At 38.9% G+C, this 26,943-nt stretch overlaps 1 pseudogene; it reads left to right on the plus strand.

The window, feature by feature from the left end:
- Positions 1 to 1,370: 1,370 nt before the first annotated feature.
- Positions 1,371 to 26,919, plus strand: LOC146908052 (uncharacterized; annotated as a pseudogene).
- The last annotated feature ends 24 nt before the right edge of the window (positions 26,920 to 26,943 follow it).

Consider the following 26,943-nt stretch of genomic DNA (forward strand, 5'->3'; position numbering starts at 1 on the left):
TATTTTTTTCAGCTATTTTACTGAACTGAGTCAGTAACGAATTTCAACTATCTTTGTATTCACTCATAATTACTTGGTTATATAAATTATAAACTAGTTTTCTACCTGGTTATATAAACAAGTTTTCTACCATTTCTTTCACTAAGAAAACTCACACACTCATCATGTTCACTCTTAATCACATTCTACAATCATTTGTCAAGATAATGATTGGATTCTTTGTATGTAGAAACAAGATCATAGAGCAAAATGTCCAATTTAAAATTTTGATGGACGAAATTGACAAGTGCACAAAATCGTAATAAATAATAAAAGAATAAGTTTATCGTTCTCTACGAGAATTGTCGTTCAACTTAGCAATTAGTAAAACTTATTTCAAAGAGTGAAAGTAAAGAGAATGGAACAGAGTTGCAGGGTTTAGCTCTGCCCAATACGAGACTAGTTTTGTGATTCACATTATTAACTGTGATTAGAGAATCCTTGAATCCCCTTTCATCTTCGTTGGAATTAACTTAGAAAACAATCAATTATGTGATGTCTCCTCATGTTTTATAGAAACTAAGAATTAAACTCCATTAAATCCATGAATTTAAAAAATAACAATTATGAGAATTTGCTAAAGTACAATTTTTATATATTGTTACTAGATGTGAGGGTAGAACAAAGTTCCATGTTGTACAAAAAAAAAAAAAAAGAACAAAGTTCCATGTGTCATATGCAGCGATTTAAAATATGAGTATTACTTTTCCCACTCTATGGCCTTCTCGCGCGCCCTGTTTTTTTGACCAAAATACCCTTTATCCGGACTATGTAATCTGGACAATATTCGGATCATATAATCCGAAATGATTTGGAAATCACCCTGCCCCATGGGACTTGCGAAACTTGGCTTTGGGCAGGGTGAAATACAATCCGGAAAACATAATCTGGACACAATGGTTGTATTCCGGAGTAGAAAATCCGCACGCCCTGTATTTAAACCAGGCGGGAAAAGTAGTCGTTTTTTTCCGAAAAATGTAATCCAGACAGCTAGGTTCTCCAGAACCTAGCTGAAGCAGACCACCTTTATCAAAAACACTCCCTACACCTCTAAAAAACACTCCATTTGGGCGAAATCATGGTTTGGAGCAGCAATCTGGCCATCAAGGGGGGTTAACATCATCATTTTCGTCTGAATGCAAAGGTAATGTGTATATAAACCTTTCCCTAGTCGATTTTTAGGCGATTAACATTTGATCACGTTGTATGATCTTCACTGTACTTTTCCGGAATTTGAAATCCTGATTGCATTCATGCGTTTCGGATTTCGTAATCCGGACTGTACCAGTGCAGAAACTGTGTTCATTTTCTGACTCTGCTTCACACTGTTTTCAGTCATGGATGTTCCTGTTGATCCCCCAAATGATGATCTACCTCAAAATGAACCTCCTGTTGTGTCGCCGCTTCTTTTAGTTGAAGATGCGCATGATTTCGGAAATGCCAAATCCGAGAATCCTCCACCATGTTTTATCTTGGTTTTCGGGTGTCAAACATTGATTACGTTTGAACCTTTTAAACCGGTGATATCTTATTTTTTCTTGGGAAGGGAAAAAAGTAAGCGAAACCCTTGAGAATCGAGGTCCGGGAGTTGTTTTCGCTACGGGAAGGTGTTAGGCACCCATAACGACTATAGTAACCTATAGGAACCGTCTTTAATTTCTACGCGCGCGCTTTATTTTTAAATGCTATTTTGAAAGATGTTATTGAACCTAAGAGTTACTAAATGAAGAATTGGAGGGAGAAGAATGTTTTTGGAGTTTTATTTTAGTTGAATTGAAGGAATTTTGATTCCTTGCCTACGTACCCGTTTAAGGGATCAAATCCACCGTAGTTCTCTCTCAAAAATGTTTTTGTTTTTGTTGGTTGATTTTAAGTTTGAAAAATGGAGTTTGAAGAATAGAAAGAGGCCTCAAGGGCATGAGATTAGGAAAATAGTGAGGTTGAATTAGTGAATTGCAAAAGAAGTCAAAGTTTGATTATTTTCATTGAAATTTGATTGAGAAAATGGAAAAGAAAATACAATGGGATATTGGATCCCAAGGTTTGTTTGGAAAAGCTTTGAGTGAAGTTGTTCACATTCGTTTGGGAAATTGGTTTTTTTTTTCTAAGTATAAGTCCTAGGCATTCATCTAAACATACAATCCTAAACATACATCTAAACATGCATATTCTAGCTACATATCTAAAGTGGAGTGTGTGCATGTGTCGGTGCTTGTGTCGGTGTACATCATTAGAGTCCATTGTCCTTTACATCATACCCTAGATACATTCTATGGCCTCTTTGCCAAGAAAATTAAAAGCATGAAAGTAAAAATATTACAAGAATTCCTAAGTGTTTACATTCTAATTTTGGTACAAATCATATTGCAAGAAGAATAGAGATGAAAATGGGATGAAATGATGATGCTTATGGAATGATGAAACATGAAATGAAAAGGTTAGTAGCATAAGGCAATATCAAAGAAGTGAAGTAAGAGAAATACTAGAATATAAGGGATAGAAAATAGTGCAAATATAGCTAAAATTTGTTCATAAAATGCAAGAACCAAGTGATCCATAATTCTCACATTCCAATTACATTTTAAAAGTTTAGAAACAAGTTTTGGAATGGGAATTAAGGCTACATGATTTACTTGACATTTTAAAACAAATTTGGAGCATATTTACATCATTTATTTACACAATGGTTTGCAAACTAAGTAATTACTCAAGGTTCACATACATGCAGTAAAGTCAGACACAAACAGTAACAATAAACCCACAAAATCATCTTAACATGTATCACAAACAATTATCAAGGGTTTGAAATAGAATTAGATAAGATTTTCATGAACTTTCACAAAAAAAAACAAAGAAATAAAGCAAGAAAATGCAATAGTATTTTTCATCAAAATTTTCAGTAAACAAAATGCACAAAAACATCACAACAATTAACAAGAACATGTACAAAAATTTGTAGAATTTTTCAAGTAATTTTAATCATAAACAGAGGTGTAAAAAGCAAGATAGTGTTAGGAAATAGCAAAAATGCATAAGAAAGAACGAAATCTGCAGAAACACAAGCCCAAGCCCAAAGTCTTGATGGATATGGACTATCCAAACGCATCATGAGCGTTGGATTGATCCAGATCCATCAAAACCCTGGATCCAAGGGTCCAGGACAAGCAGCGCATGACAAGCTCAGATAGACACGCAGCAAAAACGAATCAGGACCACACATCTAATCTGAATACAAGATCTACGGTTGACATGAAGTCTAGAAATGAACCAAACCAGTTTCTATGAACCAGACCGGTTCACCTCTGTATAAAAGCAAGCACAACCGGTTCAGTTCATTTCTAAACCCTATCTCCTTCCTTCTTCTCTTCGTTCTCTCATTCTCTCATCCTAACCCTAACGGCGCCGTTCATCTTTTCCCTATCACTCATGGATCCACACACGTATAATGAGCAAAACCACACACTTACATAGCCTGGCCAAAACGCTTACGAATCTTGGTACTTTTTCGAAGAGGATCCATTCGAAATGCTTCGATGTTGTTGCTTTCTGAAGGAAATCGTTTGAAACATTTCGATCTAAGCATCTTTCCAAGGAATCAGTATGAAACGTTTCGATTCTTGCTCTTTTTTGACGAAGATCACTTGAAATGGTTCGATCTGGATACTTTTCGTTTTGAAAATGCTTCGATTTGGGAACTTTTGAAGAAAACCTCTCGAAACGTTTTAAACTTGGTGTCTTCTTGAAGAACACCGTTTAAAATGTTTCGATCCAGATTTTTCGAAGGAAATTTGTTTGAATCTCTTTAAACTTGATGTTTTTTGTGGAAAATTGAATTGAAACGTTTCACACCATACTGATTCGAACAGATTCTATCCTAATTCTTCGCAAGTTCGAAGCGTTTTGGATTTTGAGGCTTTCTTGGAACTGAAACCCTAATTTGATTCGAATTTTGAAATTACTTTCTGAATTGAAAAGTGAACGGTGAATCTTCCTAATTTTGTGTTTTTTAGGGTTTCAATGTTCAATTTGTTCGAATTTTTCAAGTTTTCAAATGAATTCACCGTTCATTTTTCAACACGAAGTTTCGATGATGATTATGAGAAAGTTTCTTCGTGTTTTTACCTGAATTACTCTGAAATTTGAACAATTGGATCCTTGCGAGCTTTTGATCCCTCTGGTAAGCTTTGAAACCGAAAATAAATCGGTGTTCAAACTTCTTCTTCTTCGAACCGGTTTGATTCTTCTTCAATCTCTCTTCTTCTCTTCCTCCAATTTTCTTGTGATCGTCCTTTGGACTTGAATTGCAAGAAAGCGAAGGAAAACCGTTCAGTGATGATGATTTTCGTAGAAAATCTCTGAGAACGAACCACACTCAAAAGAACTTCGTTGAATTTTTTGCCTCCGTTTTGATTTTCCAAAAGTTCATGTTGATTCTGTATATTTTATGATGAATGTGGTGGAACTGGTATGAAATTGAGAACTTGTGCGGTGGTTTTGATTCTGTTACGGTGGTTCAAAGGCTGAAAAAGTTTGTTAGAGTTTTTGTTAGGGCGGCGCGTGGGCGCGTGAAAAGGAATGGTGTCAGTTTTTTGGTGAGTTGGCAATGAATGTGTGGCTCTGTGATGATGAAGTGTTGTATTTATAGCTGACATGTGTACTTGTGAGCCAGTGGCAAGCTGCCACGTGTTTCTTGACTTGTTTGGACTGAAACCTGGACTTTTGGGCCTGAGGGACCAATCTGCAATTTAAGAAAACTAAAGGACAAAACTGAAAAATGGAAAAAGGACTTAATTGCAATAAAAAAAAAAGACTTAAAAAGAAAATTGAAATAAGAAGGACCATTATGCAGAAAATGTGAAATAAAAGTCCTAAAAAGAAAATTACGAGGGACTTGAATGAAATTTTTGGACATTTTGGACTTAGAGAGAAAAAAAACTAAAAATAAAATTGTAATAATAAAAAAAATGGTAACTTGACTAAATGTAAAGTGAAACGTCTAAAATTTGACAAAACGGACTAAAACGAACCAATGGCTTAAATGAGGTACTTTAAAGTACCTCTCTGCCGAAATTTCGTGTGAAATGACCAAAATGCCCCTGGGGCTAAAACGACTAAAAAATGATTCAGATGCAAATTAAAAAAAAAAGATTTTTGACAGGGAATTGAATCAAAGACTCATACAAGCAAAATTAAAAGACTCAGAGACAATTTTTTGGGATTTAAACAGTGACTGGATACTTGAAATGACCAAAATGCCCCTAGGGGCAAAACTGACTCAAAATGACTTCAAATGCAAATTTTAGAATGGATTTTGACATAGAATGAAACAAAGACTTATTCAACCTATTTGAAAGGACTCAAACAAAATTTTGAAAGACTGAGAGGAAATTGACATGGGAAATGACTAAAATACCCTTACATGTGAATTTTGCAAATGAAATTGAAATGAAGTGCAGAGAAGGATGCAATTGATCAGAGATAGTTCAAATAACTTGAAATGCAAGAAAGGAAAGATTGATTAGTATTTTTAGGTCCAAAATTAGGGTATAACAGCTGCCCCTATTTAAGTTTCTTTGTCTGGAGAGTCAAGAGACGAAGTCTTAGAGTTGACGGGACGAAGATACTTAAATATTAACATTTGCACTGCTTTTGGACGTAAAAATACGCTTTCAGAGTTTCAAGGATATGAATGTTATGCAATATTTGATTATGAATGCAAGACAAACAACTGGAGTCTATGGAACCTGTCATGTCACTGGGGATTCAGGTGGACATTGACAGGGTAGACAAACCAGGGAGTAGAAAATAGGGTACAAGTTGTTCTTTGGGTCGAACTAGTCACTTGACCAAGGAATACAAAACAAGAGATAGGTGCAAGCTGTTCTTGGGATTTGAACTTGGCACTTGACCGGAAACATAGACATATAGGCAGATACAAGTGGTTCTTTGGATCGAACTTGACACTTGATTGGAGACACAAACAGATAGGCAGACACAAACTGTTCTTTTGGATTGAACTGGCTGTTTGGCTGGAGACATAGACAAAAGGGTTGATACAAGCTGTTTCTTTGGATCGAACTTGCTTGTTGGATTATCACCACATCATGTGGGAGAGTGCAGACTGTTCTCTTAGATCGAACTTGTCGTTTGACCGATAACAAAGCATAAGTTGGGTACAAACTGTTCTTCAGATTGAACTTGCCGTCTGACTGATAACAAAGCATGAGCTTGGTACAAACTGTTCTTCAAATCGAACTTGCCGTTTGACCAATGACAAAGCATAAGCCGGGTACAAACTGTTCTTCGAACTTGCCGTTCGTCCGGAAGCATAGGTATATAAGCAGGCACAAGTGGTTCTTTTTTGGATCGAACCTGGCACTAGACCAGTAACAAGATACAAATTGAAAGTCTGGCTTAACAAGATACCAATTGAAGGTAAATTGTCATTGACTTGGTTTTGAGGATAGACATGACCATTTTTGTTGGCCCAAGAGTAAATTGACATTGATTTGGATTGAATTGAAAGTTGAAATTGACATTTGACATTGACATTGGCTTGGAAATTGAAATTGACATTGACATTTGACATTGAAATTTGACATTGACATTGACAGTGACATTGGATATTGACATTGGCATTGAAATTGGAATTGAAATTGGAAATTGATATTGGAATTGGATTGAAATTGGAATTTTGACATTGGAATTGGATTGAAATTGGAATTTGACATTGGAATTGGATTGAAATTGGAATTTGACATTGGAATTGGATTGAAATTGGAATTTGACATTGAGATTGGATTGAAATTGGAAATTGACATTGATATTGTCATTGGATGTCAACATTGGAATTGGAGATTGACATTGACATTGTCATTGGATGTCAACATTGGAATTGGAGATTGGAAATTGGCATTGTCATTGGTTGTCAACATTGACCTTGTCATTGAATGTTGACATTGACATTGTTATTGAAGTTGAGATTGCTTCGAATTTGACATTTGACATGGTTTGGAATTGAGATTGGGAAGTTGAGATTGCATCGAATTTGACAATTGAAATTGAGTTGATTTTGACAGTTTGACATTGAAATTGAGATTGGAATTGACATTGGAGATTGGAAATTGCTTCGAATTTGACAGTTGACATGATTGGAATTGCAGTTGGAGAGTTGAAACTTGCATTGAATTTGGCAGTTGAAAGTTGGATATGCAACATGTATGTATGGTATAGCAAGATTATTGGATGTATGAGCACATAAAATGCATGATTATGCATGTATGAATGCTTGAAATGCATGATTGATTGGCAGTTTGACAAAGAAGTTTCACAAAGGCAGACAAGACATTGGAAGATTGGGCACGTAGTGGCTCGTGCTGCAACATATTCACAGAGGGAAAACCTCTTTGGAGAGACCGTCGTTGAGAGACGTATCAAAACCATGGCTGAGGGCAATAAAACTTGTAAAGGAGGACCCTTGGAAGGTTCTTGGATACAGGTCGCCGTTGCTAGGCGTGTCAGTGCTGGGTAAACATTGGATGTTCGCATCTGTGGTCAATGCTTTTCAATTTTCATTCTTTCATTTTCATTTTCAAACCCCACTTTTGCCTGAACCGCCCTTTCGGGTTTTCGATTCACCGAGGAGTAAAGATTCTTTTCATTGCCCCATTTTTGCCTGAATTGCCTTCATAGGTTGTCAATCAGCGGGGTGCTCATTTTTGCCTAAGCCACCCTTTCGGGTTTTCAACTTAGCGAGCTTTTTGATTTTTCATTTTTTCATTTTTTTTTTCATTTTCATTCTGTTTTTTCATTCTTGCCATTGACCACAGATCATCCTGGGGAGTAACCTGCTTGTAACATGTATTGAAAGAGCCATTGACATTCATTCATTCATGCATGTTTCGTTGAAATGTACCCTATTGCTCAGGTTTGCTTTCAAAATAGACAAGAAAAGATGTTTCAATTTTCAAAAAATGTTTGTTTCAGATATTGACATCATCAAATAGAAAGAAAATGTTTTGTATATAGCATTGAAAGTGGAAAGAAAAACAGAGTTTCAAACAAACGCACAGGCTCAAATTGATGTAGAAGAGTGAAAGTCAGCCAAAGGCGTGACTTCACGGATTTACAAAGCTTGGAAAATGGTAATTTTATTGGTTGGTGATACATTGAACACGATGACCGCTACATTTCATAGAAACTTTGAATTCACAGGTACAGAAGCTTCGGATGAAGACGATCATTGACAGTTGCAGATGCCCCAAGGGGTGATGGTGATTTGCCAGATATAGTTACTTGTCTTTTATTGTCAACCTCATTTTTGCATGAACCGCCCTTTCGGGTTTTCGGCTCATCGAGGCGCTCATTCTTGCCTGAGTTGCGTACAATCTCAGCGAGCTTTTTCATATTCATCATTTTTTTTGTCCCTAACTTTTGCCTGGATCGCCCTTTCGGGTTTTCGATCCACCGGGAAGCGCATTTTTGCCTAGGCCGCCCTTTCGGGTTTTCGACCTACCACGCTGTTCTTTTCTTTCTAGACAAAGTATTTCTTGACTATATCGGCATTAACAGGATTTGGGAGTTCAACACCATCCATGTGTGTAAGAATCAAAGCACCACCAGAGAAGGCCTTCTTGACAACATAAGGACCTTCGTAGTTAGGTGTCCACTTGCCCCTTGGGTCGGGTTGCTGACTTATCCTTCTTTTCAATACAAGTTCGCCTTCCTTGAATTCTCGAGGTCGGACTTTCTTGTCAAAAGCATTCTTCATTCGCACTTGATACAACTGTCCATGAGTCATGGCATCCATACGTTTCTCTTCAATCAGATTCAATTGGTCATACCGACTTTGACACCATTCAGCCTCAGTTAACTTTGCTTCCATGATTACTCGAAGAGGTGGAATCTCCACTTCCAGAGGGAGAACTGCTTCCATACCATATACAAGAGAGAAAGGAGTTGCCCCGGTTGAACTGCGCACTGTAGTACGGTAACCATGCAAGGCAAATGGTAGCATCTCATGCCAGTCTTTGTAAGTAGTGACCATTTTCTGAACAATCTTCTTGATGTTCTTGTTAGCGGCCTCAACTGCACCATTCATCTGAGGTCTGTAAGGAGAAGAGTTGTGATGTTCAATTTTGAATTCTTCACATAAGGCTTGCATCATGCTGTTGTTCAGATTGGAACCATTGTCAGTGATAATTTTGTTGGGAACACCATATCGACAGATGATGTTATTCTTGATAAACTTGACAACCACTTGCTTGGTTACATTTGCATAGGAGGCAGCTTCAACCCACTTGGTGAAGTAGTCAATTGCCACTAGAATGAAACGGTGTCCGTTGGAAGCTTTTGGTTCAATTCTTCCGATCATGTCAATGCCCCACATAGAGAAAGGCCATGGGGAAGATATAACATTGAGGGCATGTGGAGGCACATGAATCTTGTCAGCATAAATTTGACATTTGTGGCATCTTTTAGCATGTTTGTGGCAATCACGCTCCATGGTTATCCAGTAATAGCCGGCTCTTAACAATTTCCTTGACATGGTATGACCCGAAGCATGGGTCCCAAAAGTACCGTCATGTACATCATGCATCAATTTCTCAGCTTCTTGTTTGTCAACACATCTCAACAAGACCATGTCATAGTTCCTCTTGTATAGGATTTCTCCGTCCAGAAGGAATCTGCTAGCCCATCGTCTCAAGGTCTTTTTATCCCTGTTGGAAGCACCGGATGGATATTCACGCTTTTGCAAGAATTGCTTGATGTTGAAATACCAAGGCTTTTTATCATTCACATCTCTATCAACCTGATCAGGCACATTTTCAATGGTAAACACATGAGCGGGTCTATCAAGACGTTGCACTTTGATTACAGGCACATCATTCCAGTGATTGACTCGAAACATGGAAGACAAAGTAGCAAGAGCATCAGCCATCTGATTTTCATCCCGAGGGATGTGGTGCAGCTCAACCTTGGTAAAGTATGTCAATAGACGTCTTGCATAGTCACGGTATGGGATCAGCTTCTCATGATGAGTCTCCCATTCACCCTTTATCTGATTAATAACAAGTGCAGAATCTCCATAGATGTCAAGGTGTTTAATTCTCAGATCAAGGGCTTCTTCAATGCCCAAGATGCATGCTTCATATTCAGCTATGTTGTTTGTGCATTCAAAAGTTATTCGAGCGGTGAAAGGAATGTGGTGCCCCTGTGGAGTTACAATGATGGCTCCAATTCCTTTACCATAAGCATTAACAGCACCATCAAACACCAATCCCCACTTGCTATTGGGATCTGGCCCTTCATTGATCAGTGGCTCTTCACAGTCTTTTGCTTTCAAATACATGATCTCTTCATCAGGGAAATCAAACTTAATCGGCTGATAATCATCAAGAGGCTGACAAGCAAGATGCTCAGCAAGGATACTTCCTTTGATTGCTTTCTGAGCCTTGTACACAATATCATATTCAGACAACAACATTTGCCAACGCGCAATCTTTCCAGTAACAGCAGGCTTTTCAAAGATGTACTTGATTGGATCCATTCGGGATATCAACCAAGTTGTATGATTCACCATATAATGACGCAGGCGTTTGGCAGCCCAAGCTAAAGCACAACAAGTCTTTTCAAGCATCGTATACCGGGTCTCACAGTCGGTGAACTTCTTGCTCAGATAGTAGATAGCATGCTCTCTCTTACCAGTCTCATCTTGTTGACCGAGAACACAGCCCACTGAATCGTCTAACACTGACAGATACATAATCAAAGGCCTTCCTTCCACTGGCGGGACAAGGATAGGTGGTTCCAACAGGTATTCTTTAATGCTATCAAAAGCTTCCTGACATTCATCATTCCATACAACAGGCTGATTCTTTCTGAGTAATTTGAAAATTGGACCACAAGTAGTAGTCATGTGAGATATAAATCTTGAAATATAATTCAGATGTCCGAGGAAACCTCTGACTTGCTTCTCAGTTTGAGGGGCCGGCATTTCTCTGATGGCTCGGACTTTGTCGGGATCAACTTCAATGCCTCTTTGACTGACAATGAAGCCTAGCAACTTTCCAGATCTTACACCGAATGTGCACTTGTTAGGATTCAACCGCAGCTTGTACTTTCTCAGTCTTTCAAACATCTTTTTCAAATATACGACATGCTGCTCTTCATCACTTGACTTCACAATCATATCATCAACATATACTTCAATCTCTTTGTGAATCATATCATGGAACAGAGTGGTCATACCCCTTTGATAGGTAGCACCAGCATTTATCAAGCCAAACGGCATCACTTTATAACAGAACGTTCCCCATGGAGTAATGAAGGACGTCTTTTCTCTATCTTCAGGTGACATCCGTATCTGATTATAACCAGAGAAACCATCCATAAAAGAGAACACTTTGGATTGAGCCGTACTGTCAACAAGCACATCAATATGAGGCAATGGGAAGTTGTCTTTTGGACTAGCTTTGTTCAGATCTCTGTAATCAACACACATTCAAACTTTCCCATCTTTCTTTGGTACTGGTACGATGTTGGCAATCCACTCAGGATATTCAGCTGTCATGAGGAAACCCGCATCAATTTGCTTTTGTACCTCAGCCTTGATCTTAAGAGCCATGTCTGGACGAGACCTTCTCAACTTCTGTTTGACAGGAGGACATTCAGGTCTTGTCGGTATCCGATGTTCCACAATCTTGGGATCTAGACCCGGCATATCTTCATAGGACCATGCAAAGACATCTGGATAATCATGGAGGAGCTGAATGATCTTCTTTTTCACCTCTGGCTCAAGTGCAGCACCGATCTTGATCTCCCGCTTGTTCTCTTTAGTACCCAGGTTGATGAGTTCAATCTCTTCCTGGTGAGGCTGAATGGCTCTTCTTTCTTGCTCAAGCAGTCGAGTGATCTCATACGGTATCTCTTCATAATCATCATCCTCATCTTCAGCTTCATATACAGGGAATTCAAAATTTGGAGGAACCATAGGGTCACTGTGTTCAACGGGTTTATTGTGGTTCAATCTGCATAATATGATTGGGATGATTTTAGAAAAAGTTTTTTCATGCAGATTTTTGAAATTAATAAGAAAAATACAGATGTTTTGGTTTTTTCTGGCATTACCATTATTTCCAAGAAAAAGGCACTAAAAAGTAAAAAAACAAAGAGTCGTGAGAGAGACGACAACTTTTTATTGATTAACGGCAATGCCGAAACAAACACGCCCTTACAAAGATATCACTTTCGCCTTGGGCAGAGCGAAAGGATTGTTATTTTGAAAACAAGAAACATGAGCAACAAAACACATTACATGGAAGCATGCATGACTAAAGGAACATCAATGGCTTCCCAATTTCTCACAGTGCCTCCTGGTATAACAAATGTAGGCACGTAACCACCTCCAGCAGCATCTTCAGTAATAGCATTGATGAACCCAGCACTGTAAAAAGTTCCCTTTGAAACAGCAGATGTCGGGGAGAATCCAAGGCCCTCTTTACGCTTGTTTTCCAAGATCTGAATCACCTTGCCCCAGCCAGCAGCTTGCCCTGCTTGGACAGCCTTCTGGGCATCTTTCAGTGAGGCCATGCTAGCACCAGTCCTCCGGGGTTCTGCACCCTCGACAGTCAAGCCTTGAAACGATGTCCCTTCCGCGGACCCTGCTTCAACACAAGAGAACGATGATATTTGGCTAACCAGAAATGCCTCCTCACCATATACGGTGACAACCTTACCGTTTCTCATGAACTTGAGCTTCTGATGCAAAGTGGATGTGACTGCTCCAGCGTCGTGGATCCATGGTCTTCCGAGGAGACAGCTGTAAGAGGCATTGATATCCATGACTTGGAAGGTTATTTGAAACGTCTCGGGACCGACGGTGATTGGCAAGTCCACCTCCCCGAGAACATCCTTGCGGGATCCATCAAAAGCTTTAACCAGATAGCTGCTACTCCTCAGAGAAATTCCATGATGACTTAACTGCCTTAGTGTGGATTCAGGCATTACATTCAGAGACGATCCGGTGTCTACCAACACATTAGATATCATGTCAGATCCACAATGTACTGAGATATGTAGAGCCAAGTTGTGGCGTTTCCCTGCCTCGGGGAGCTCATCATCACCAAACCCCAAGTTGTTGCAGGCAGTAATATTACTCACTATCCCATCAAACTGATCCACAGAGACCTCGTGGTCAACATAAGCTTGCTCGAGTATCTTCATTAACACCTTCCTGTGAGCTTCTGAGCTCATGAGCAGAGACAAGATGGATATCTTTGATGGGGTTTGTAGCAGCTGGTCAACAATCTTATAGTCACTTTTCTTGATAAGCCTCAGAATTTCGTCCAGATTGGACTCTTCAATAGATTGGCCTGATGGGCCGGTGTTCTTGTCAACAGGAGGAGCGACTGGTGGAGTTACCGTAGCAATGGGTGTGACCACCTGTCTTTGAAACAAGGGTGGACGGACCTTCCCGCTTCTCAGAGCTGTAATTTCACTAGCAACATTATCAACTGTAGCTGGGGATACCAGAGGTACTTCCACCCCATTTTCAACCATGGTTGCATTGTATTTGTAGGGAATTGCTTTGGTAGAGGTATAAGATACAGGACCAGGTAGCCTGATCACCAGAGGCTCAACATTCTTTGCACTTTCAACAGGAGAATCATGAAACACTGGCACAATCACACATACATCACTGGCAATCAAGTATTTGTCATCCATCAGACTCTGGATATCATTTTGCACAACACAACAGCCCATAGAATTCTGCAGACATTCTGAACAAGAATCATGATCATGATTGAACAGAGAAGCCTGGCAAAGTTTGACATGTAATGGCACCAAGGGAGTAACGACATTGCGGACATCCAACATGGGATCCTCTTGAGGAACGGGAACTCTTTCAAAGGCCTCAATCATGTTGACAGCAGCATGGTTTGGAAGCGGGTTGTCAAGGACATGAGGAACACTATTCTCAAAAGTCAGCCGTCCCTTTTCTATCAGATCTTTCACAATATATTTCAGAGCAAAGCAACCTTCAATATCATGGCCTTGAGCACCCTGATGAAATTCACATGTTAAGTCCTGACGGAACCTGGGAGGCAACGGATTAGGCGGAGGCTTGCCTGGTCTAGTAACACAGTGTCCCTTGGCCAGTAGAGTTGGGAGCAGCTCACCGTACCGCATTGGTATTGGTGGAAAAGAAGGCTTGGGTCGGGGACCCTGTTGTTGCTGTCGTTGCTGTTGAGCAGGAGGCTGTTGTTGTACTTGCTGAGGGATAGCATTGACGGGCATTGGTGGTTGACCCGGTGGCAGAGGATATTGTTGGTAGAATGGTGGGAAGAAAGGATGTTGGGAGTATTGCATGTATTGATAGGGCAAAGGTAGTTGCATGGCTGCTGCAGACGGGTTACCAGACACCATCCCTACATCAGATTCTTTTCTCTTGTGATGACCATTACCGTACTTCTTCGGTGCACTGGTTGATGATTCACCTTTCTCAAGGACGATAATACCATCTCGGACGGCCTCCTCTAGTCGAGTGCCCATTGTAACCATATCAGAGAAGTTGTTAGGAGCAGAGACTATCATTCTCTCCTTATATTCCTTTTTCAGAGTCTTCAGGAATGTTTGTGTTAACTCTTCCTCATCAAGTCGAGGAGAAACACGGGCAGCTGCCCCTCTCCACCTCTGACCATACTCACGGAAGGTTTCATCTGATTTCTGTGATAGGGCTTTAAGAGAGTCCCTGTTTGGCCTCAGACGGGTATTGAATTCATATTGACCTTCGAAAGCAGCAGCGAGTTCCTCAAAAGTATGGATGTTATCCTTGCTCAGACTAGTGTACCAATCTGCTGCATCATCTGTCAAGCTACTCTGAAAGCAGTGGATCATCAGTGCATCATTGTCGGCATAGTTAGCCATCTTTCGGACATACCGGATGACATGGTTGTGTGGGCAAGAAGTCCCATTGTACTTGTCAAATTCTGGCTCTTTGAATTTCTTAGGAACCTCAAATCGGGATACCAAGCACAGATCACGAGCTTTAGCAGGAGCACCATTGTTTCCCCGGCTAGCCTTGACCTCACGGAGTTCTCCAGCCAACTCCTTTAACTGTCTTTTCATAGCTTCCATTGCGGGATCTTGTCCACGCGGAGTATCAACATCAATCACCTGTTGCACAGTGTGCACAATAGGGTCGGTAACAACAGTGGTTACTTGAGGCATAGCAGTAGACACAGGAATCTGTCCTTGACCAGCAAAACCAGAGACACCGGCAGCAGTATTAGGAGAATAGAAAGGTGGGAGTCCATAAGGACGGCCGTTGGGCATAACAAAACGAGCATCAGTAGCCACAGTAGACAGTGGGATAGAGGGAATCACCTCAGCAGTGACTGGAATAGAAGTGGCTGGTTGTTCCTGTGAAGCCATCATAGCGGACATAGCGTCGTGAGCCTTAGCCAAGTCTTCTTTCATAGCAGCCAATTCGGCACGGAGCTGAGCATTCTCTTCTTCAAAATTAGCCATCATCCTCCTCTTGTGAAATCTTGTCTGATGAATTCTATCTGGTTGGTAGACTTTGCGAACACGAGCCACTTTTCAGACTGCGGAGGACAAAACCAGGAGGCAATGAGCACGAGAGAAGTTTTTGTAGCCAATGAATGCATATGATGCATGAAATGTGTTAATGCATATGCAAAAAAGACTCTTTTTGTGTTATCGAAGGGTTTTAGACAAATTATAAACTCGTAAACATTACTTAAACAATAGTTAACATAAACGGGAAACAAACAACCAACATATAGTTTTACAAGACAATTTCAACATAAGCAAATGGAAATAACAACAGAAAATGGCAATCCTCAAGCATAGGAAGTGGAAGCATCATCCTCAGACTCAGACTCATAGTCGCAGTATCGTGCATAGAAGTCACGGGCACCCCTAGCCCTCTTGGAGTCCCTCATAAGCATCCTATCTTCCTCTTCAATCTCTCTCTTAGCCTTAGCTAACTCTTTCTTCAGTGTCAAGACCTCATGAGTCTGCTGCTCACCCTTTCCATCCAAAGTCATGATCAAGTTCTCAGCCTCATAGTATCTAGCTCTCCACTGATGCTTCTCCCGACTCTCCATAGCTAGATGCTCCTGATACATCTCCTGGGTAGGTGGGAGTAAAGGCAAAGGCATGGTAGGAACAGTTGCAGACACATATCTCATAGAGGGGTAAGGCGTACCAGCCTCCTCGGCTCGGCTTATCACCCACTGTGTATAGGCCTCATGAGCGATACCGGACCTCACACCCATATGCTTTACCTCTTTCTTCCGAAGCTTGGTCCAAGCTTGCATGAAATCTTCTCTAATTCCGGTGGGAGCATTGGAGTAGTGAAAGAAGTAAGGAGCTGTAGCAAGATTGATGGGTTTATCTTTCATCGGGAAACCAAATTGTCGCAAAGCAAGCTCCGGGTTATAGTTGATTCCACCCCGGGTACCAAGAAGAGGTACATTAAGAAACTTTCCACCACCAAAGATGATTTCCTTGACCCTAGAAGCGGGAGTAAGCCAAACCACTTCATTAGGAGTGAGAGCCATAATCCTCTGTGAAATAGACCAATTCCTCGGATTGTCGTGGAAAGACTGTGGAAGGTGCGAAATAAACCACCTATAGAGGAGAGGCACACAACAAAGAATGTATCCGCGACCTTTGTTGGGACGATCGTGAATAGCATGGTATGTGTCAGCTAGTAAAGTAGGAACCGGATTCTTGGAGTGGAAGATCATAATAGCATTCATGTCCACGAAGCCATCAAGATTCGGAAAGAGAATAAGCCCATAGATGAGAAGTACAAGAATAGCCTCAAGAGTGTCCTGACAAGTGGTATTGAGGTTGGCTTTCCCAAGAAGATACTCTGAAGTGAACCCCCGGATATGTGCCTTAGTAACAAGATTCTTGGAGACATCGGTGGTCTTGAGATAGAGATCTTTAGCAATAACCAATGGAGGAAGAGGGTTTTCAGGTCCTGAGAAAGGTATCCCCTTAGCAATAGATAAACCCATCAAGGAAGAATAAGCCTCTAAAGTAGGCACCAACTGAAAGTCTGGAAAAGTGAAGCACCGATACCCCGGATCATAGAATTGCACTAGAGTGTGCACAAGCTTCTCATCCACATTAGTATGGAGAATAGGAAGTAAAGCCCCGTAACGGCGTCGGAAACCAGTCGGATCCTCAATCTTGAGTGCCAAATCCCTCAAACTAGCCAAATCCACTTCCTTGAACTTGTAGGACTTAGTCATCTTCATCCCTACAATGTTTACAAATTCAACTTGTCTAAGCCCTTCGATAACAATGCATGACAAAAGTTTATGCATGTATGCATGAATGCATGATTATGTACAAGTTCAGAGAAAACATGGTGGGTTTGAAGTTCAAAGTCGAGGAGTCATGGGTGGACACGGCGTCCGGTGAAACTAGGGCTTTAGGATATAGTAACCGGGTTCTAAAAAGGTTCCCAAGTTGCAACCTCTCCGACGTATCTCATGGTGTCACGAGACAACTCTCGCTCCATGATTATACGTGGAAGGTCTAACTTGAGTGTAGTATCGCGTGACGACTAAAACTCGAGACGACACTCGGTTTAGCCTCCGCACTACGTCCTAGAAAATGGCCATGGATGGGTTTGGTTATCTACGGTTCATAGCGTCATAGAACAATTAGAAGCAAAGTGGCTAAACGCGACAACCCGCGCCGACAACATCACCTCCAAAATGCCTCAGCTATGTGGGATTGATCGCATAATCCAAAACACGAGGCAACCCCCGGAATGAATTGTCGATTATATCCCTCCTAAATCCTAAGTTCACTCAGCCCGGGTGCAGGACTTTTGATATTCTCACCCCACACGTTTGCAAGAAATTAAACATTTATTCAAATAGGAGAGCAAATAAAAGAACAAGTAAAAATACAAGCGCAAGCGTGGAAATAAAGACTAGGCGTAACTCTCGAATCTCCCCAGTGAAGTCGCCAGCTGTTTTATCTTGGTTTTCGGGTGTCAAACATTGATTACGTTTGAACCTTTTAAACCGGTGATATCTTATTTTTTCTTGGGAAGGGAAAAAAGTAAGCGAAACCCTTGAGAATCGAGGTCCGGGAGTTGTTTTCGCTACGGGAAGGTGTTAGGCACCCATAACGACTATAGTAACCTATAGGAACCGTCTTTAATTTCTACGCGCGCGCTTTATTTTTAAATGCTATTTTGAAAGATGTTATTGAACCTAAGAGTTACTAAATGAAGAATTGGAGGGAGAAGAATGTTTTTGGAGTTTTATTTTAGTTGAATTGAAGGAATTTTGATTCCTTGCCTACGTACCCGTTTAAGGGATCAAATCCACCGTAGTTCTCTCTCAAAAATGTTTTTGTTTTTGTTGGTTGATTTTAAGTTTGAAAAATGGAGTTTGAAGAATAGAAAGAGGCCTCAAGGGCATGAGATTAGGAAAATAGTGAGGTTGAATTAGTGAATTGCAAAAGAAGTCAAAGTTTGATTATTTTCATTGAAATTTGATTGAGAAAATGGAAAAGAAAATACAATGGGATATTGGATCCCAAGGTTTGTTTGGAAAAGCTTTGAGTGAAGTTGTTCACATTCGTTTGGGAAATTGGTTTTTTTTTCTAAGTATAAGTCCTAGGCATTCATCTAAACATACAATCCTAAACATACATCTAAACATGCATATTCTAGCTACATATCTAAAGTGGAGTGTGTGCATGTGTCGGTGCTTGTGTCGGTGTACATCATTAGAGTCCATTGTCCTTTACATCATACCCTAGATACATTCTATGGCCTCTTTGCCAAGAAAATTAAAAGCATGAAAGTAAAAATATTACAAGAATTCCTAAGTGTTTACATTCTAATTTTGGTACAAATCATATTGCAAGAAGAATAGAGATGAAAATGGGATGAAATGATGATGCTTATGGAATGATGAAACATGAAATGAAAAGGTTAGTAGCATAAGGCAATATCAAAGAAGTGAAGTAAGAGAAATACTAGAATATAAGGGATAGAAAATAGTGCAAATATAGCTAAAATTTGTTCATAAAATGCAAGAACCAAGTGATCCATAATTCTCACATTCCAATTACATTTTAAAAGTTTAGAAACAAGTTTTGGAATGGGAATTAAGGCTACATGATTTACTTGACATTTTAAAACAAATTTGGAGCATATTTACATCATTTATTTACACAATGGTTTGCAAACTAAGTAATTACTCAAGGTTCACATACATGCAGTAAAGTCAGACACAAACAGTAGCAATAAACCCACAAAATCATCTTAACATGTATCACAAACAATTATCAAGGGTTTGAAATAGAATTAGATAAGATTTTCATGAACTTTCACAAAAAAAAACAAAGAAATAAAGCAAGAAAATGCAATAGTATTTTTCATCAAAATTTTCAGTAAACAAAATGCACAAAAACATCACAACAATTAACAAGAACATGTACAAAAATTTGTAGAATTTTTCAAGTAATTTTAATCATAAACAGAGGTGTAAAAAGCAAGATAGTGTTAGGAAATAGCAAAAATGCATAAGAAAGAACGAAATCTGCAGAAACACAAGCCCAAGCCCAAAGTCTTGATGGATATGGACTATCCAAACGCATCATGAGCGTTGGATTGATCCAGATCCATCAAAACCCTGGATCCAAGGGTCCAGGACAAGCAGCGCATGACAAGCTCAGATAGACACGCAGCAAAAACGAATCAGGACCACACATCTAATCTGAATACAAGATCTACGGTTGACATGAAGTCTAGAAATGAACCAAACCGGTTTCTATGAACCAGACCGGTTCACCTCTGTATAAAAGCAAGCACAACCGGTTCAGTTCATTTCTAAACCCTATCTCCTTCCTTCTTCTCTTCGTTCTCTCATTCTCTCATCCTAACCCTAACGGCGCCGTTCATCTTTTCCCTATCACTCATGGATCCACACACGTATAATGAGCAAAACCACACACTTACATAGCCTGGCCAAAACGCTTACGAATCTTGGTACTTTTTCGAAGAGGATCCATTCGAAATGCTTCGATGTTGTTGCTTTCTGAAGGAAATCGTTTGAAACATTTCGATCTAAGCATCTTTCCAAGGAATCAGTATGAAACGTTTCGATTCTTGCTCTTTTTTGACGAAGATCACTTGAAATGGTTCGATCTGGATACTTTTCGTTTTGAAAATGCTTCGATTTGGGAACTTTTGAAGAAAACCTCTCGAAACGTTTTAAACTTGGTGTCTTCTTGAAGAACACCGTTTAAAAATGTTTCGATCCAGATTTTTCGAAGGAAATTTGTTTGAATCTCTTTAAACTTGATGTTTTTTGTGGAAAATTGAATTGAAACGTTTCACACCATACTGATTCGAACAGATTCTATCCTAATTCTTCGCAAGTTCGAAGCGTTTTGGATTTTGAGGCTTTCTTGGAACTGAAACCCTAATTTGATTCGAATTTTGAAATTACTTTCTGAATTGAAAAGTGAACGGTGAATCTTCCTAATTTTGTGTTTTTTAGGGTTTCAATGTTCAATTTGTTCGAATTTTTCAAGTTTTCAAATGAATTCACCGTTCATTTTTCAACACGAAGTTTCGATGATGATTATGAGAAAGTTTCTTCGTGTTTTTACCTGAATTACTCTGAAATTTGAACAATTGGATCCTTGCGAGCTTTTGATCCCTCTGGTAAGCTTTGAAACCGAAAATAAATCGGTGTTCAAACTTCTTCTTCTTCGAACCGGTTTGATTCTTCTTCAATCTCTCTTCTTCTCTTCCTCCAATTTTCTTGTGATCGTCCTTTGGACTTGAATTGCAAGAAAGCGAAGGAAAACCGTTCAGTGATGATGATTTTCGTAGAAAATCTCTGAGAACGAACCACACTCAAAAGAACTTCGTTGAATTTTTTGCCTCCGTTTTGATTTTCCAAAAGTTCATGTTGATTCTGTATATTTTATGATGAATGTGGTGGAACTGGTATGAAATTGAGAACTTGTGCGGTGGTTTTGATTCTGTTACGGTGGTTCAAAGGCTGAAAAAGTTTGTTAGAGTTTTTGTTAGGGCGGCGCGTGGGCGCGTGAAAAGGAATGGTGTCAGTTTTTTGGTGAGTTGGCAATGAATGTGTGGCTCTGTGATGATGAAGTGTTGTATTTATAGCTGACATGTGTACTTGTGAGCCAGTGGCAAGCTGCCACGTGTTTCTTGACTTGTTTGGACTGAAACCTGGACTTTTGGGCCTGAGGGACCAATCTGCAATTTAAGAAAACTAAAGGACAAAACTGAAAAATGGAAAAAGGACTTAATTGCAATAAAAAAAAAGACTTAAAAAGAAAATTGAAATAAGAAGGACCATTATGCAGAAAATGTGAAATAAAAGTCCTAAAAAGAAAATTACGAGGGACTTGAATGAAATTTTTGGACATTTTGGACTTAGAGAGAAAAAAAACTAAAAATAAAATTGTAATAATAAAAAAAATGGTAACTTGACTAAATGTAAAGTGAAACGTCTAAAATTTGACAAAACGGACTAAAACGAACCAATGGCTTAAATGAGGTACTTTAAAGTACCTCTCTGCCGAAATTTCGTGTGAAATGACCAAAATGCCCCTGGGGCTAAAACGACTAAAAAATGATTCAGATGCAAATTAAAAAAAAAAGATTTTTGACAGGGAATTGAATCAAAGACTCATACAAGCAAAATTAAAAGACTCAGAGACAATTTTTTGGGATTTAAACAGTGACTGGATACTTGAAATGACCAAAATGCCCCTAGGGGCAAAACTGACTCAAAATGACTTCAAATGCAAATTTTAGAATGGATTTTGACATAGAATGAAACAAAGACTTATTCAACCTATTTGAAAGGACTCAAACAAAATTTTGAAAGACTGAGAGGAAATTGACATGGGAAATGACTAAAATACCCTTACATGTGAATTTTGCAAATGAAATTGAAATGAAGTGCAGAGAAGGATGCAATTGATCAGAGATAGTTCAAATAACTTGAAATGCAAGAAAGGAAAGATTGATTAGTATTTTTAGGTCCAAAATTAGGGTATAACACACCACCACCCCCGAAAGTAGAGGATGCTCCTCCTCCTATTCCTCCTGTTGTACCACCTCCAGTTGTTGCTATTTGTATTGACCAGCGAGAACATTTTACCACCAAACACAGGTTTGCAACACGCAATGATTTGTTGGAGTGGGTTCGAGAGAAAGCTAGGAAGCTTGGATTTTCCACTGTTATTGGTAAATCCGATAACAGTGGCAACGGAAGAAACACATTTGTTACTTTGATATGTGAAAGGGGAGGTTCATACACCGAGTACAAGAGAAAGAGTCGGCGCGAGATAGCTAGTTCGGTTAAATGCGAGTGTTCGTTTAGGCTAAGAGGTTACTTGTTGACTGGTGGTGATTGGAGCCTCAAAGTTGGTGATGGTAAACACAACCATGGCATGACAGATGTGTTGAAAGGTCATAAAACCGCTGGTCGTCTAAACCCAAATGAACGTGTTCACTGTAACGCCCTCCTTTTATTTAATTATTTTTATTAAGTTAGAATTTATTTATGTGATTTAATTATATATATGAGGTGTTAATATTTTATTATGTGGCATTATTCTATTATTTATTAGAATATGAGAATTATTAGTGTAAGTAGAATTGGAGGTTAGAATAGAAAGAAGACTAAGTTATTGGGTCTAAATAGATTTAGGAAGAGTGATTAGTATTATAAATAAGAAAGCTTAGGTTAGAAAGAGTTTTTACGTTAGACCGCTTTTTGGGATAAAGAGGAGAACGGAGAACGCTGCTTTTGATTTCAGAAAAACAATCTAAGGTAAGGGTGAGACTATCTTTCACTAATATTAAGTTTGTAGATCATTAGATTGCATCTAACATGTTTTAGGATGAGTTTGTGAGATTATGAGAAATTAGGGTTTGAGTGAGAATTGATGATTAGATGATGGAAAACTGCTGAATTGATGTAAGGGGGGAGTTTATATTCACCATAAGGGTTGTATGATCATATAGGTAGTGAAGGGTTTTTGTTTTCCATTGTTTTTGATGATGTTTGCGTTCTTATGTTGCTGTGACTTTGTGTATATTTATCTCTCTTAATTTCACTATTATTTAATTACTTAATTATTTATTCATGTTGATAGAATAATTGCTTATATATATATATAGATTATTCGAAGGAGAAATTTTTGTTCTAGATTGAGGACTGTTTTGCCACGCCATTAACACCGTAAATGTAAAAATGAATAACTTAGAAAAGTTTTAGAATTTATTTTAGTGAATCGCATGAGCTAATAATAATATAGGTAGAATTGATTTGCTTTGATCAAAAGCCACACGTTTCAATTTGTGGTCAAACCATGTTTAACCATTCTAGTCTATAATTAATTTTAAAAGAAATACTCGCAGAATTGATTAATTTGTTATACCACTGCAAACTTGGAGCTTCTGGCATACTTTGCGATGTACATGTCCCCTGTAGCTTATTAGTAGATTTAATTAGTCTAATTTTTATTCATAAAAATAGGCTGGAATGACAGTAGGTTCTCTATGTGCGTGAACAAAAACATGGTTTATACTTGCTTGGTTGCATTTGGGTCTGATCTTGAAAATCTCCCAAATTTCTTTATCTATTATTTTAATTTATTTGGCCAATATGAATTAAAATTGATGCAATGAAAAATTAGTTCTAAATTGATTAGTAATTCACTTGAATGTTTTAGATAATGTATTATTTGACGATGTGTATTGATGTGCTATTTGAAGATGTGTGATTTAAAGATGGGTTATATAAAGATGTGATCTTGTTATTTATACACTATATGTGTTAATTATGATGCTTATGATGATGCGATGTTTAAGATGTTGTTGATTATCATTTGATGTTGTTGTACTATGATGATGATATGAGATGAATTATTTATATGCTGCATATACTGCTGAGTCTTATTTAAGATGTAAGTGTCGGTCTAAGTCAAGGAGTTATAAAATGTTCATGAAGTTCTAAGATGTAAGATGTTGAGTCCATGCATACTCATTCAAAGTTGAGGGCTTGATGTCCTGGAGCTTTTGCTCAAATACGTTGGGGGCTTGATGCCCTGGAGCTTTTGCTCAATTATGTTGGGGGCTTGATGCCCTGGAGCCTTTTTACGCTCAAATATGTTGGGGGCTTGATGCCCTGGAGCCTTTTTACGCTCAATTATGTTGAGGGCTTGATACCCTGGATTGGTACCACATGCATTTGCATATCAAGATGATTTACGATGAGTAAGAGTTGCATAGTCGAGTTGAGTTGCATAGTCGAGTTGAGTTGCATTGTCGAGTCAAGTTGTTAAGTTGCGATGTTTTAACGAAGTAATCTAATGATGAAATATTTGTATGATGTTATGTGACGATGATTGTGACTGTTATATGATGATATATTGCTAAGATGAGTTGATGTTAACTATGTATTTGAATATAATTGTTTAATTATATGAAGTTTGTGTTGTTAAATGTAAATGATGATTTATATACTTAATATTATTGTTTGAGAAATCTCACCCCTTTGCTTGAAAATGTTGCTCTTCGTATGGGTAACTTGCAGGTAACCAAGATTAGTTGCGGTCGTGAGTGGACTCCTCACAAGTGTGTCTTAGGTGCTCTGATACGTAACGGGATGGGAATTTTGACACTGTTTTCTATTCCTTACGTATTGTTTTAAGAGATTTATAATGAAGTTGTTGGATTTGAACTAATTATTATGTTTTAGACTATTTATGAGACTTTTATGATGAGGCCTTCGTGTCAAAGACTATTTTAGATAATAAATAATTCCGCTGCAAAGTATTAATTAATTGTTGATTCAATTTCGAAGGATAAATATTAATTTATTCCATTTATGATTTGTAAGAAATGTGACATTCCGTTTTGTGATGAAAAACTCTGATAATTGTTATGAAATTTTTACGTTGGGAAAACGGGGTGTTACATTCACCTTGAAGATATGGTGGAATCAAACGTTCCTCCGAGGCAAATGCTTACCAACTTAAAAAAGAGGAACCGTACCACTTCAACCACCATCAAACACGTGTATAATGCTACTTACAGGTATAGGCGGTCCATTAGGGGTACGAGGAATGACATGCAACATCTCTTAAAGTCTTTGGTTGATAATGGTTACGTTTATCATTGTAGGAAGTATCATGATTCTGATGAAGTCAGTGATGTATTTTGGGCACATCCAGATTCTATCAAGTTGTTTAACACGTTCTCCACGGTGCTTGTGTTGGATTCAACATACAAGACAAACAAGTATCGTCTTACATTGCTTGAGTTTGTCGGTAATACCTCTACCATGAAAACATACTCTATTGCTTTTGCCTATATGTTGTCTGAGAGGCAAGACAATGTTTATTGGGCTCTTGAGAGGTGTCGTGAGATGTTGCACTCCAAAGATCTCTACCCGAAAGTAGTTGTCACTGATCGGGACAATGCTTTGATCAATGTTGTGGAAAAGGTTTTCCCTAAAGCTACTATTTTGTTGTGCTCATATCACATTGGACAAAATGTGAGAGCAAAGTGTAAATTGGATTGCAAAGTGACGGATCTCAAAGGCAAGAATGGGCAAGCGATCAATCCTGCTTCGGTGGTGAAGACTGTGATGGCTGCATGGATGGATATTGTGGACTCCGAAACGGAGGAAGCATATATTGATAATTGGACCTGGTTCAAAGTTGTATGCGCAAAATTTCCCAAGTTTTTGGAATATGTTGAAAAAACAATTTTGGATCCAGTTAAGGAGAAGTTTGTGAGGTTTTGGGTTGACAAAAACCTTCATATGGGGAATACTACAACAAACAGAGCTGAATCTGCACACGCTCGATTGAAAACGTATCTGAGTCGTAGTATGGGTGATTTGAGCACAAACTGGAAATCCGTTCTTGACATGCTAGAGTTGCAACATACCGCAATACATGCTTCGTTTCAGACAAGCATTATCATGCTTGAACATCGGTTCAAAGACAAGGTGTTGTGGTCTAGGTTGATCCGGAACATTTCAAGGGAAGCTTTGCATCATCTCGTAGTGGAGTCAATAAAGCACCTGAAATTGGTACGGATAAATCAAGATGTGGTTGTTTGAGTTTGATCACTTATGGATTACCGTGTGCGTGTATGATAGCTTTGAAGATCAAGAACGGCATCGCCATCCGTTTGGAAGAAATTCACACCCACTGAAAGAGGTTGAGGTTCGAGTACGAGGTTGACCCGAAGCTTCAAAAAGAAGACATCTCTCTATTGCCAGAATGGGATATTCTCCAGGTATTTTTTTTCAAAACTGTCTCTGTTTAAGTTCTGCCCAGGATTTCTGTTTCTGTATTCTGTATTGGTGCAATCCGGATTATATACTCCGGACATAATTGACGCGTTCCGGAAAATATAATCCGGAGAGGTAGCATTTACGCCCCATGCAAGTGCATTTAAGGCTCATGCATAGGGTGTATCGGGAAGTTCCAGATTTTATAATCCGGATTACCTTATGTGGTTCGGAAAATAAAATCCAGACTGTATCAGTAGTGGTAACATAATGCATGTTTCTGACTGTTTTCCATCAACAACAATAATGACAGTTTTTTACACATTGTAGGCCCGGTTCAAGGACGCCGATTACAACATGAAGGTGCATTTGAAAGAACAATTCCGAAAATTTGTTTTACCGGAAACCACTTCTATGCGTCCACCGCCAAATAAGGTCACCACCAAAGGAGCTCCAAAGAAAGATAAGCAAAGCATTCGATCGACAAGGCGGTCCCCTTCCCTATGGGAGATTGTTGACTCCCAGGAGCAAGAAACACAGG

This window comes from Medicago sativa, chromosome 7 (assembly GCF_051527215.1).
Source record: "Medicago sativa cultivar Bolivia chromosome 7, Bolivia_mono, whole genome shotgun sequence".
Classification (NCBI taxonomy): domain Eukaryota; kingdom Viridiplantae; phylum Streptophyta; class Magnoliopsida; order Fabales; family Fabaceae; genus Medicago; species Medicago sativa.